This window comes from Peromyscus leucopus, chromosome 6 (assembly GCF_004664715.2).
Source record: "Peromyscus leucopus breed LL Stock chromosome 6, UCI_PerLeu_2.1, whole genome shotgun sequence".
NCBI lineage: Eukaryota > Metazoa > Chordata > Mammalia > Rodentia > Cricetidae > Peromyscus > Peromyscus leucopus.
Window position 1 is genome coordinate 40774573 of NC_051068.1, and position 12174 is coordinate 40786746.

A 12174-nucleotide genomic window follows, 5' to 3' on the forward strand; every position below is an offset into this window, starting at 1 on the left:
TAAAAATTCCAAAAATTTTCTTCAAAGAAATAGGAAAAACTATCATAAAATGAATATGCAAAGACCAAAGACTACAGAGAGTCAACACAAAGCTAAATAGAGAACAATGCTGGAGATATCTTAAATTTTACTAAAGCAAAAATTGTATCGTCTTCACACAAAAGCAGATATGTAGGCTAATGAAATAGAGTAGTGAACTCAACTTTAAACCCACACAGCTATAGCCACATTAATTTTACAAAGATACCAAGAATCACTATTGGAGCAAAGGTGGCCTCTTCAAATTGGATACCAGAAATAGAAGAATAAATTTAGATTCTTGTATCTCACCCCAAATAAAAATTATTTTAAGATGAATTAAATTCCTTAATATAAGACACACAACTCTGAAAGTATCCTTTAAAAGTACAGGAAAATTGAGATAGGTATAAACATAGATTTTTCTGTAAATAATTCTAGTAGCTCTGCAAACAAACCCAGGAATTGACAATTGAGGTTTATGAATTGAAAAAGGGGTTCTACAGCAGACAGTTAAATGAAGTGACAACTTACAGAACAGGGGAAATATTTAACAATTGTATTTATGACAAAGGATTAATATCTAGCATATATAAAGAACTAGAAAAACTAAACATTGAGAAACCAGAAACTTCAGTTGACATATGAAGAAATGAAGTGAAGAGTTTTCCATAGACAAACAACAAATGATATATTAAGATCTGAAAACTTGCTCCAAATTCTCAGAAAAATTCAAAACTACATTGGACTTTCATCTCTTCTCAGTCAGAATGGCTATCATTATGAAAACAATAACATGCTATTGAGTATGTGTGTGTATGTGTGTGTGTGTGGTTCTTATGCAAGGCTGGCATCAATGTACACTAGCCTAGCCGCTACAGAAATCAGTATGAAGATTCCTCACAGAGAGACCTAAAAATAGAAATACCACTTCTGGGTACATACTCAAAGGACTTTAAGTCAACATACCACAGAAATAGCTGCGTATTCATGTTTATTGCAGTACTATTCACAATAGAAGACATGGAATTTGGTTGCTATCCTTTAATCAGGTGAATGGAAAGGAAATTATCATAATTTACATCATATACACATATGTATGTATATATATATAAAACACACACACACACACACACACACACACACACACACACACACACGTATGTAATTATATAACTTATTGAAAAATTAATAGAACTGGATGAACATCATTATGTTAAATGAAATAAACACAGATTCATAAATACAAATATCACATTTTCTCTTATTTGTGATTGCTAGAAATTTTTATAGATAACAAAACATGTGTATAGTATATGTAGAAGTGTATGTGTGTGTGTGTGTGTGTGTGTGTGTGTGTGTGTGATAAAATCAGTAGAGATTAGTGGAGAAAAGAGGACAAGAATAGGGAAATGGAAGAAGGACTGAAAAGAGTGTGGAAGAGGTTGACTATGGTCTCAGACGATATTATAATTGAAGTAATTGTCTACAAAACCCAATACAATGGTACAATGGGTAAACTGTAATCAGGATGAAATGAAAAAAATCTAATTGAGTTTTTTTTTTTTTTTTTTTTTTTTTACTAAGTGGCATCTAGGATAAGATTTACAAAATTTTTCAAAGCAGTCAAGGCAGAATATTTGAAGGAAAGGAGAAAAAATTAGCAAAGTCAAAAAAGTGGAAAAAAATGGAATGGATTGAAGGAAAAGAGTTTGACTAGTGTGAGGCCTAAGTATTAAAAATACTATAAAGCAGGAGCTTCACTGTTAGCAGTTATGGAAGTAGATGGTACTCAAAAAGAGTAATAATATTGTATAGCCAGTAACAAAATCAACAACAAATTTAAAGAAAGAAATCACTGGAGAAAGTTGTGTAAACCACTTGAGAACAGTTCAGTAAATTATCATCCTAGCAAGTGCATAAACATATCACAATCACCCATTAGAAAATAATTTAATTGAGATGTCAGCTAGTGTAAAGATTTTATGCAATTTCAAACAAAATCCTCCCTTAACTGTATCTAAAATGTATAAGCTGGTGAAAGGATTCTAGAAAGTCAAAATGGCTTTTTAAAACAAGGAGCAACATTGGAGGCCTGATATTGCCTGATTTGAGAATATCTGACTGGAAGATTTCCTATAAAGCAATACAGAAGAGACCCACGTCTCTTAATTTTTAATTAATTTTTTTCAACGAAGACCAGGGAGACACAATAGGAAAGGGCAGACTTTCCAACAACTGGTCTATTGTGGAATTATTTATCTCAGTCCTTAACTAGCATCACACATAAAAATCAAGCTTCAAAATGGATATAGTCTAAAGCAGAAAACTCAGAAGAAAACACTGAAGACCATCTTTGCTACCTGTTCCCCTTTGTTCTGTAGCTGTGATAAAACACTGATCAAAAGCAATTCAGGGAGGAAAGAAAGTTTACTTGACTTACAATTCCAGATCACCACCCATGATCCAAAGAAGCCACTGCAGGAAATCAAGGCTGAAAGCTAGAGGCAGGAACTGAAGCAGAGACATTGGAGAAACACTGCTTGCCGGTTTCCCTTTCTTGACTAAGTTAACTTTCTTTCAGAACCCAGGGCCATCTACCCAAGATGCCACTGCTGATACTCTCCTACATCAATTAGTAACCAAGAAAGCGCTCTACTTACATGCCAGTAAGCCAATCTGATGGGGGCAAATCCTCCATTGAGGTTCCCTTTGCCCAGGTGTGTCAACTTGATAAATGATGCTACCATGCTACTGCCTTAACTGGGCAAACCATCCTGAGAGGACAGCACTGCCCATAAAAAGGAAAATTTAACAAAGCGCCAACCAAAATTTTAATCATCTGCTACTGGAATGATATCATTAGAAGATTCAAATGTAAGCTGCATACTGGGAGAAAGTATTCACAGTGTATGTCTGAGAAGACTGCAAAAATAGTTTACAACTTAGTAATAAAAAGACAAGAATTTCTATTTTTTTAAATATCAAATTATACTTGAAATACTTTACAAACCATGAAGAAGTAGGCTATTAAGAATTAGAAAGATTCTCAAAATCACTAGTCACTGGGGAAATGAAAAAAGTTAAACCAGAACTATGTATTTGTGCATGCTCACTAGAGCAACTAAGATTTTAAAAACTAACATGATCAGGTATTTGAGAGGATAGGCAACAACAAGAATTCTTGCAGTGCTGGAGGGGAAGGGAGAGAGTAAAAATAGTTTCTAATATGGATGCACAGTTTTTTGTAAAACTAAACACCTACAGTCTGCTGCCCAATGTAAATACTGAACATGTACAGACTTCTTCCAAGTCATTATTTCCCAGACACTATATTAGTATAATTCCTTACATTCTACTTACATCTTATTAGGTACTGTGGATAAACATACAAAAACATAGGAGAAGATGTATGTATGTTACATGCAAATACCGTGGTATTTCATATGGGAGACTTTGAGACTCCCAGACTTTCTTCCTGTCTCCTGGGAATAAAGGGAGGGCTGCATTTACCATGGGCTATAGCAACCCCACTCATAGGTATTACATAATGTTGAGTAGCTATCTCCCCTGAATTAAGATGTTCCCCTGTGTATTGGGTTTTTAAGATGAAGGAAGTAAGCACAAGGGAAAAGGTCTGGAAAGCAAAGAACAATTACAAGAAGCACAGGGCTCTTTCACCAGGGTTATATAAGCCATGAGAACTGCTGTGATGAAGAGATTGCCACATCAGCCTAGTTGCTCACACAGGTCATGCAAGCTGCTCTAGGGATGTAGCTTTTTCCCATGCTTCTCGAACGGAAGAAAGCTCACGGTTTCACCAAGCTGGAATTGTTTCTTTGGTCTGTCATCAGTGCCTCGTCTAGTATGAATAGACATTTGCTCACATCTCCCCCAAAAAGTCAGGCAAATTTTCAGAAGCCATGGATCTATATGCATGGGATGTTTAAATAAAGTTTATCTGTAATAGCATTGAAATGGAAACAACCTAAATTCCCACAGTAGGTGAATAAACACACAACTTGACATGAATATGGAATGAAATGCTACATGGAAGCAAAAATTAACTTTTGATTACAGATCACCAGCTACTATTCTTTGTCTAAACCAGGTCATGCCACTCTGCAGTCAGCTGCCACCCCCTGCTGTGACTTTTCAGGTCCCAGAGTTCTTCCCTGCCTCTTGCAGTAGTAAGCAAACCCAACTCTTCTCCACCATATTGACTCCACAATAACTTTGAATTATATCTTTGCTCCCTAGTCTATTACTCTCTTGTCTAGGACCTTCCTCCATGCCAGAGACCAACTAGTTCAGGCTTGATCATACAGTAGAGAACTTCCTTCTCATCCTAGAAAACCTGTAAGAGAGTCAAAAAGTCCTTTTTCCTCAGCACCTGAGGGTACTGAGGGAGCTAGAAACTCCCACTTCTTCCTTTGGAGTCCCTCTTGCTGCTGTGGCCATGATACTCTCTTTCCCAATATTCTTACTTCAGGACCCCTGTCGTACGGTCTATAATGGCAATCCCTACTACTGAGCTTCTCCTTGGACCTGAAGCCTTCTTTTGCACCCCAGGTTGTGCGGCACTAATTCCTAATAATGCTCATCTGAAGGGCAATTTGTCTCTTTCCCTTTCCATAAACCCCCAGCTCTTTCTCAAAGGAAATAAGTATTAATAAGTAGAAGTCATGGATAAAACCCTCAAACATTAGTTTTTAAAAAGAAGGTGTAGACAAATGCTAAAGGACTGGATTTCATGAAGTTCTAAATAAAATTAATAGAAAATGGCAGAAGGAAAATGCTTAGGAATTATAGTGGATGAAGAGTTACTGCTACCAAGCACAGAACTCCTTGCTGGTTGTGAATACTTCTACCTCAACTGTTGGAGTGTTATGAGGCTGAATGCACTTGTGAAACTCCTCTGACATCAACAGTAAAAGCCTAAGAGCTATAGCATCAAATTTCCCTCTAAATCTGGGTCTCTCTGTCCATAGATTAGAGTAACTTGCAGATCTCATCAATGTAGATTCTTTGTGCAGTGGGTGGCAATAAATGAAGAAACTCAAAACTGTTCAAAGTGCAGAGAATGTGCATCTGATGAGTGCTCAATTACAAATAGAACATCTATAGTACCTCCCTCAAAGTTTAGAAGAGGGAGGTGGCAACACTGTAAGAGCTAGAGGTCAGGGAGGATCAGCCCACAACACATGGGCTGATCCACATGTCCACAACTCTGGACATGACTGGACCACTACACTCATGAAAAAACATCACCTGGTATTTCCTGAAGAAGACCTTCTTGATATCATGATAGACAACATTCTAGCAGAGACACAGGGGCACCACATGCACACACACATGCACACACACACACACACACACACACACACACACACACACACACATGAGGAGGGCATTTATTTGTAAAGAGGTGTGTCAGTTGCTATGGGAATATTATATGTTGTATGGGTGCAGTGATTCTGTTTTTGGAAGATTGGGAAGAACTACAAAATGGAACTGCCATTCCATATTAATGGGCCACAGTCAAGGTGATGCTGACAGAAACTGAGCCAGCAGGTCCTTTTTACTCCTGAAACTCTTCAGTGCACCCTGTTTGCCAGACCCAGTTGGTAGACAGTGACAATGAAGTAGTATGGTTTTCAAGGCCTTGCCCCAGCATCACAAAGATGCAGACAGAAGAATATGAGATTTGCCAGCAGAAGAAGTGGCCATTTGGTGGCCTGGTGATATTTCTAAGTATGAAGATTGCTGGGGATGGGTGGCTAGATGATGTAGATTTGAAATATATACCGTGGATTGTAATTGAAGATGTCACAAGAAGAATGTGACTGTGGAAGATCATTGTGGCTGATAGTACAGTATGTTTTTTAATCATTCCCCCCACTAAATGTAGAAGAGACCTGTATCTGTGGCAAAAAATAGCACAAGTAAATATGTAATGTGTCAGAGGGGATTTTTCAGACAAACAAGTTTCCAGGTCGGTTGACTTTAACATAAACTGATAGTTCATTGCATCAAAACCTAATCATGTCATCCTTTAAGTTGCCTGTGTTCTTGAGTGAAAGAGCCTCAGATCTCAAAATGAACGCAGTAGTACTGAGATGCTCTGCTGCAGGCTATGAGGTACACAGGGCCACACAACGTGGACTAGAAACATCCTGCGGGAACTAAGTGTCCCAGCAACAGCCTGTAAGGTATGAGAACCTCCTCCCTACAACCACAAGAGCTCATTTCTGCCACAGTCTCAATGAATGGACGCCCACACTCTAAAATACAACCAAGCTAAATTTCCTTACATAAGCCTTGACAACCTGAGAGAAAAGGCCAGCTCATCTATTTCTGAACTTCTAGGTAACAAAACTGTGAGATGAAAAGTACATAGGAGCTCTTTTAAAATGAATTTGTAGATACTTATTAGGCCTAGAAAACCAAAATAGACAGCAAATACGGAAGTAGTTCAAAGGATTAATGAACAAAGTAATCAACAGTCTTACCCAGCTGTGAACTACAATAACATGTGGCCTATTAAGATAAGGCCACTTATTGATAGTAGTATGAATGTCATGGAATTAATCAACAACTTTATGATTGATTTTAAGGCCTACTAGGGAATCCATGCTTGTTACTGATAACTGTATCAAAAATTTGTGACTGACTAGGTCGTAAGTCCCATGAAAGAACCTAGTACTATTATTCTGCTAAATGGATTAAAAATAAACTCTTCTGAGAGTTCTTATCTTTATACCCATAGAGAAGCTTCTTTTTGCAGTAGATGGAAACTAATACAGGGATACACAACTGGCCATTGCATAAGACTGTGGGGTGGCCAGCTATAAATGGGATATCTATATCACTGAGCCCTGAAAGGCTCAGAGATCATCATAGAAGAGGAGGTAGAAAGGTTCTAAGAGCCAGAGATAGTGAATATATGCCCTGGCTGCACACATGAACTCACAGACCCTGCAGCTGCATACAAAAGACCTGCAAAAGGTCAAGTCATCTAACATGACAGCATGGGTAGGAAAAAGGTTCATAAAAACCTACCCCTAGCTTAGAAACTATTGGTAATTGATGGCTGTTGGGGAAAGGCAAGTAAGTTTTCTTTAGGAATAAGGCCCTTGTGGTCTTACACCCGTGCACATATAGGGAACACTAAGATAATTGAGTGGGTTTTAAAGAGGAGCACATATGTTTGAAAGGTGCAAGAGATGGGGGTAGAGGACAGCTTAGAGGAGAGGGAATGGAGGATAGATTTGATCTATACACATTATATGCATGTATGATATTCATAAACAGTAATATATTTGAAGGATCCCATGAAGGAAATCATAAAGCATCTAGGGAGACAGGGTATGTGGAAAGGTCAATTTGAAGTTGAGTGAAACTCTTCCAAGAATTTAATTGCCATAGGTGGCCTGTGGTGCAGTGTCTGAAGAGTTAAAGTAATTGAAGTTGGTATTACATTGGTCATGAAAGAAGGCAGTTAAGGTACAGAAACCTGAACTGCAGTAAATTAGGGAAATAAATAGAAATTGATGGCAACCATCAGCATGGACTCTCTTTCATCATTAGTATTTAAGATGGGAGGGGAGGAGGTTACATGATAACGGAAAGACTTTGGGCCAGAAGAGATCTTCCAAGGCAAAGAGAAAACTCTTGTATGTGGACATTGATTTAATAACAACACTATTACTTTAAGTGGCAAGAGATATGGAATAAACCAAAACAACATACCTGACAGTAAAGAATGCAAAGATCAGTTCTGGGAAGTGGAAAGGAAAAGTCAGTACTGTATAATAAGAATCTTCTCAGGCATTGGTTGAACAATAAGTCCATGTGCAGATGCCTTTCCTCTGCTAATTATTTTAAATCATTGTAATCACAATTTTTCCAAAGTGCCTATTTTTAATATTTAAAAAGAAATTTTGTGCATAAGCCGGCTTTTTGGAACCTAGTGCCTATGGTGAGACACTTTGCTCAGCATTGGTGTAGGGGGAGGGAAATGAATGTGCCAGACTCTGTTGACTCTCCATGGGAGACCTTGCCTTGGAGGAAGTGGGAATGGGTAGTGGGTTAGGGGGGAATGCTGGGGAAGAAGGAGGACAGCAGAATCTGTGGTTGATATGTAAAATGAATAGAAAATCTCTTAATAAAAAAAAAAGAACATTAACTGTATGACCTCATTTAATCTCAGTTGAGTTTGGACATTCCCTGTCTTTGGCCCACATAAAGCATAGTAAAGGACAAAAGAATTTGGTATGAGTCTGCAAAAGTGTAGTGAGGTGTGCAGATACTGCAGATATAAAAATAAACTAAAACATGAATATACTTATTATATTTGAATAGATAGGAGAATTCTAAATATAACTTAGAATAATATAATATCAAATAAAACATGTCAGATATGAAAAAGCCAAAGAGAGTGCATATAAATTAAAATGGTGCCCACTGAATGGTGTAAGATCCAAAGGTCCAAGTTGGCTAACATATACCTCAAGTATAAAATTCAAGAGTCCTAGAAAGTAAAAAGACATATTAAAAAGTCCCATCATTTACAAAGTCACAACATGGTTGCAAAGCTTGACAAATGATAGAAGCTAGTAGAAGGCAGAGGTTCAATTTGTTTTTAATATGATGATGCTGAAATGTACACCAAGAGTGGTTACCTTTGCCTATCAACCTAACTGGACAATGAAGACAGCCAGAGAGCAGGTTACAAACCACAACTGGGAGGTTCTGCAAAGATTTCTGGAAGGTTTACCTGGGTTGAGCATAGAAGACTTCACCGTGTCCCTGGGCTTCATCTAATCCTTAGAGGTCCTGGATAGAACGAATACACAGAAGAAGATCCAGTTCACACTTAGCTTATTTTCATCTCCTTCTGTCCTTGGAGTTCCTTCTGCCTCTCAGGCCTTCAGACCTACAAAGGAGCCACACCATTGGATCTGGCTCCCAGACCTCCAGACTTTATCACTGCAGCCTTTCTATGTCCTGTTCTCCTTCATGAAACACTTTTCTGGGCACTTTCATAAAGGTGTGATTAGAAGTTCATGATTGGCGTTACAGGTCTTTGAAATGTTTTGCTAAACTTAATCTTTGCAAAAATTGGTTGCAGTATTTAAATACATAATCTTCCTGAGATATTTCATAAAAAATTCTAAAAATTTATTAATGGGGGAAGTAGTATTGAGAGTAAGCCACCTTGAAATTACTTTATGTTTTCCTCGGCACAGTCTGTCCACCCAGTGTAGTTTAGCTAAAGACACAGGACACGTGTGACAGCACTCAATGATTGCCATATTTTGCCTTCAAACGTAGCTCAGCAGTTCACGAAGACTGGTTCTTCCTAACTTTCCCCACTTTGGCATTTTGAATTTGCAGTAACCCAGCCTCATTTGTTTCAGTGTTTATTTTATACTAGGAAGTCCTGTCTGAAAGTAGTCTCTAGCTCAAGGATTTGTTGGCTCACTTACCAGGAGTGTTCATCATTAATTTTATCCCTGAATGAGATGGTGTTTGGCCTCCTATCTCCTATGGCAAAAGTGGTTTATGATAAGTATTTATGAACCAAAACTGCTTTGGGAGATTTCATTATCTGTCAATATATTTATTTATTGAAGGATATTGTGTTTTATTACTTTTATTTCTCTTTTATATTCCAAGTATTTAATTGTAATAACTTGAATTTTTTGTATTATTCAAAAATGTCTGATGTTATTAGTTCCACTAAACAAGAATAAAGATCATTACCCAAAATTTCAGTCAAACTAAGCAAGATATATTTTCTGTCAGACAGGACTGTCTCCCTAAAGTGAGGTTTATATAGCTCAAAACCAGGAATACTTGGTGGGAGCAAGAGTTTTTGGTTACATAGGAATGTAACAGAATATCTCAAAATTACTTGGAAGAACATCTTATCCGCATGAAGGTCTGGGTACAGGTAGGATGTGTAACATATCAAATTGCAGAAGATGGTTCAAGACATGGTCAAACTTAAGTTTTACAAAAAACAGGGATGAACTTATTTTGCCCTTGTAGTAATATGACTTCTAATCTTAAAATGGAGTCAGGTATACATAGTTGGTCTTTTCAATTCAGTTTATTATAATTCCTATATACACCATAATATTTTCAATGCAATCTTTCTTAATAAGGGAATGAAAATGTTTGTTCACCTACTGCATGAATACTACAGTATCTAGATATTCTTTTACTTTTAACAGACTCTAATAGATTGGCAGAGAGGTTGGAAATCCATGCATAAGTGTCTGAGAATTTTGTCAGTGAACTAGGGTGAAGGCATTCTTCAGAAAGGAGTCAAGAGAGCCTGGACACCTTGATGCAACCAGCTGCAAATGGACATGAAAGATGAGGAGCCACAGTGGCTGAAAAACCTCAGTCTTGCCTTTTCATTGACATTCATATGGAAGTTAAGAAAAGAGGAATATGGCAATGTTTCCACTGTGTGTGCATATCTATCTATCTATCTATATCTATCTATCTATCTATCTATCTATCTATCTATCTATCTATCTAGCAATAAGTCGATATCAATAGATCAACAGATATAGACATAGGCATAGATATAGATATAGATATAATTGGATTTCAGTGTGATGTTTGCATCATGCACACATTGTGGGAAGTACAAATCAGGCTGATTAGCACAGACATTGCTTTGAACTCCTTCTGCCACTACAGATTCTATTTTTAAAAACCACTGGTGTATGCATCTAATATTTCCTCTGTTCATTAACCACAGTGTGTCCTGGAAAAGTTGACCTGTGGAGAAATGAATAGTGACAACACTCAGGAACTCCTTCCTCAAAGGAACCTGGGGGAAAGAGATTCTGTAATTAGATGTGAGCACAGACAAATGTCAAGCAGAGAGTCTAAACAACCTCAGGGAATGTTGAAGATGTTACAGGATCCACATTTTGTAAGTGATGCTAGAAAAATAATTATTTGATGTTATTGGAACTGGTTAGGACTCTCATTCCTACCTGGCCCAAACAATGACCCTGAAGCAGCAGGAAGAAAGAATCTGTCATATGTCTTGCAGTTAGCCTAAGGCAAGGGCTTAGCTACAGTACACATCTCGGGTTCTTAGCTGGACTCTGAATCAGTGGAAATAGGAAGAAAGGTGGAAATGTTTAACAGAACTCAAAGGCAGAATAGGCCACTCATAAAACCACTGCAAATAATCTAATGAATACAGTGGATGTTATGTCTATCTGCTTGTCTGGTGATTTATCTTAGAAAACTGTTTTCTAGATTGCGTTAGAGTAGTGAACTGAATGGAATGAGAACAGGGAAGGAAGAAAATATTACATCACTAAAGGATCCTTGGTGCAGGAAGAAGGATCTTTGACTTTGCTTTCTGAGTGAGAATGTCACAGAGCATTGTTAGATTTCCCAAAGACTGAAACCTTTCAAAAAGGCATTGAATTTGTTTGTAGGCTGTCATACCACTAATGAACATCTGATTTGTGGGGAATTCACTCAAGAGGAGGTTTCTCCATTATTCAAAACAGCAAGCTTTGTCTTTCCAGTGCATTACAAACGTAACGCACTCCGTGTGATAGGTTCAGTTCTATTTTCAAGCTAGAACATTGTATACTATGAAAACATTTCCCACATGTTCAGAATTCTGTTTTGACAGTCTTGCTTGAGCTTGAAAGAACATAGAATTGCAAACAGCAGTGAGAAATGGAGGCCAGATTGGGGACTTTAGATTATTGTCTCCTAAAGTTTGTCAAATGTTGCACATAAACTCTGTAAAATGCCATCAGTCTTCAGGAAAAAATTTTGAATATTCAATATTTTTTTTGTATGGTCAAAAGGATGGGAGAAGGTTGGTTGAATGTGAAGCTTTATGTACTTGGTTAACTGTACACAGAATTTTACTGAAAACAGATTAGGAGCTGTATATTAACTGTTTAACCCAAAGTGCAGTCCACAGCCACTGCTGCTGAGTTAGCACGTCACTATGTCTCTTGCCAAATTCAGCTGAGAGCATGAGACCAAGAACTGGTCTTAATGTTCAATGAGATTAAGAAAACGAACCTGGAGCCTACATTTTCCAGTATTCTCCAAATCTGAATAGAAGGCAGAATGCAATCAGGGAGAGGGAAACTG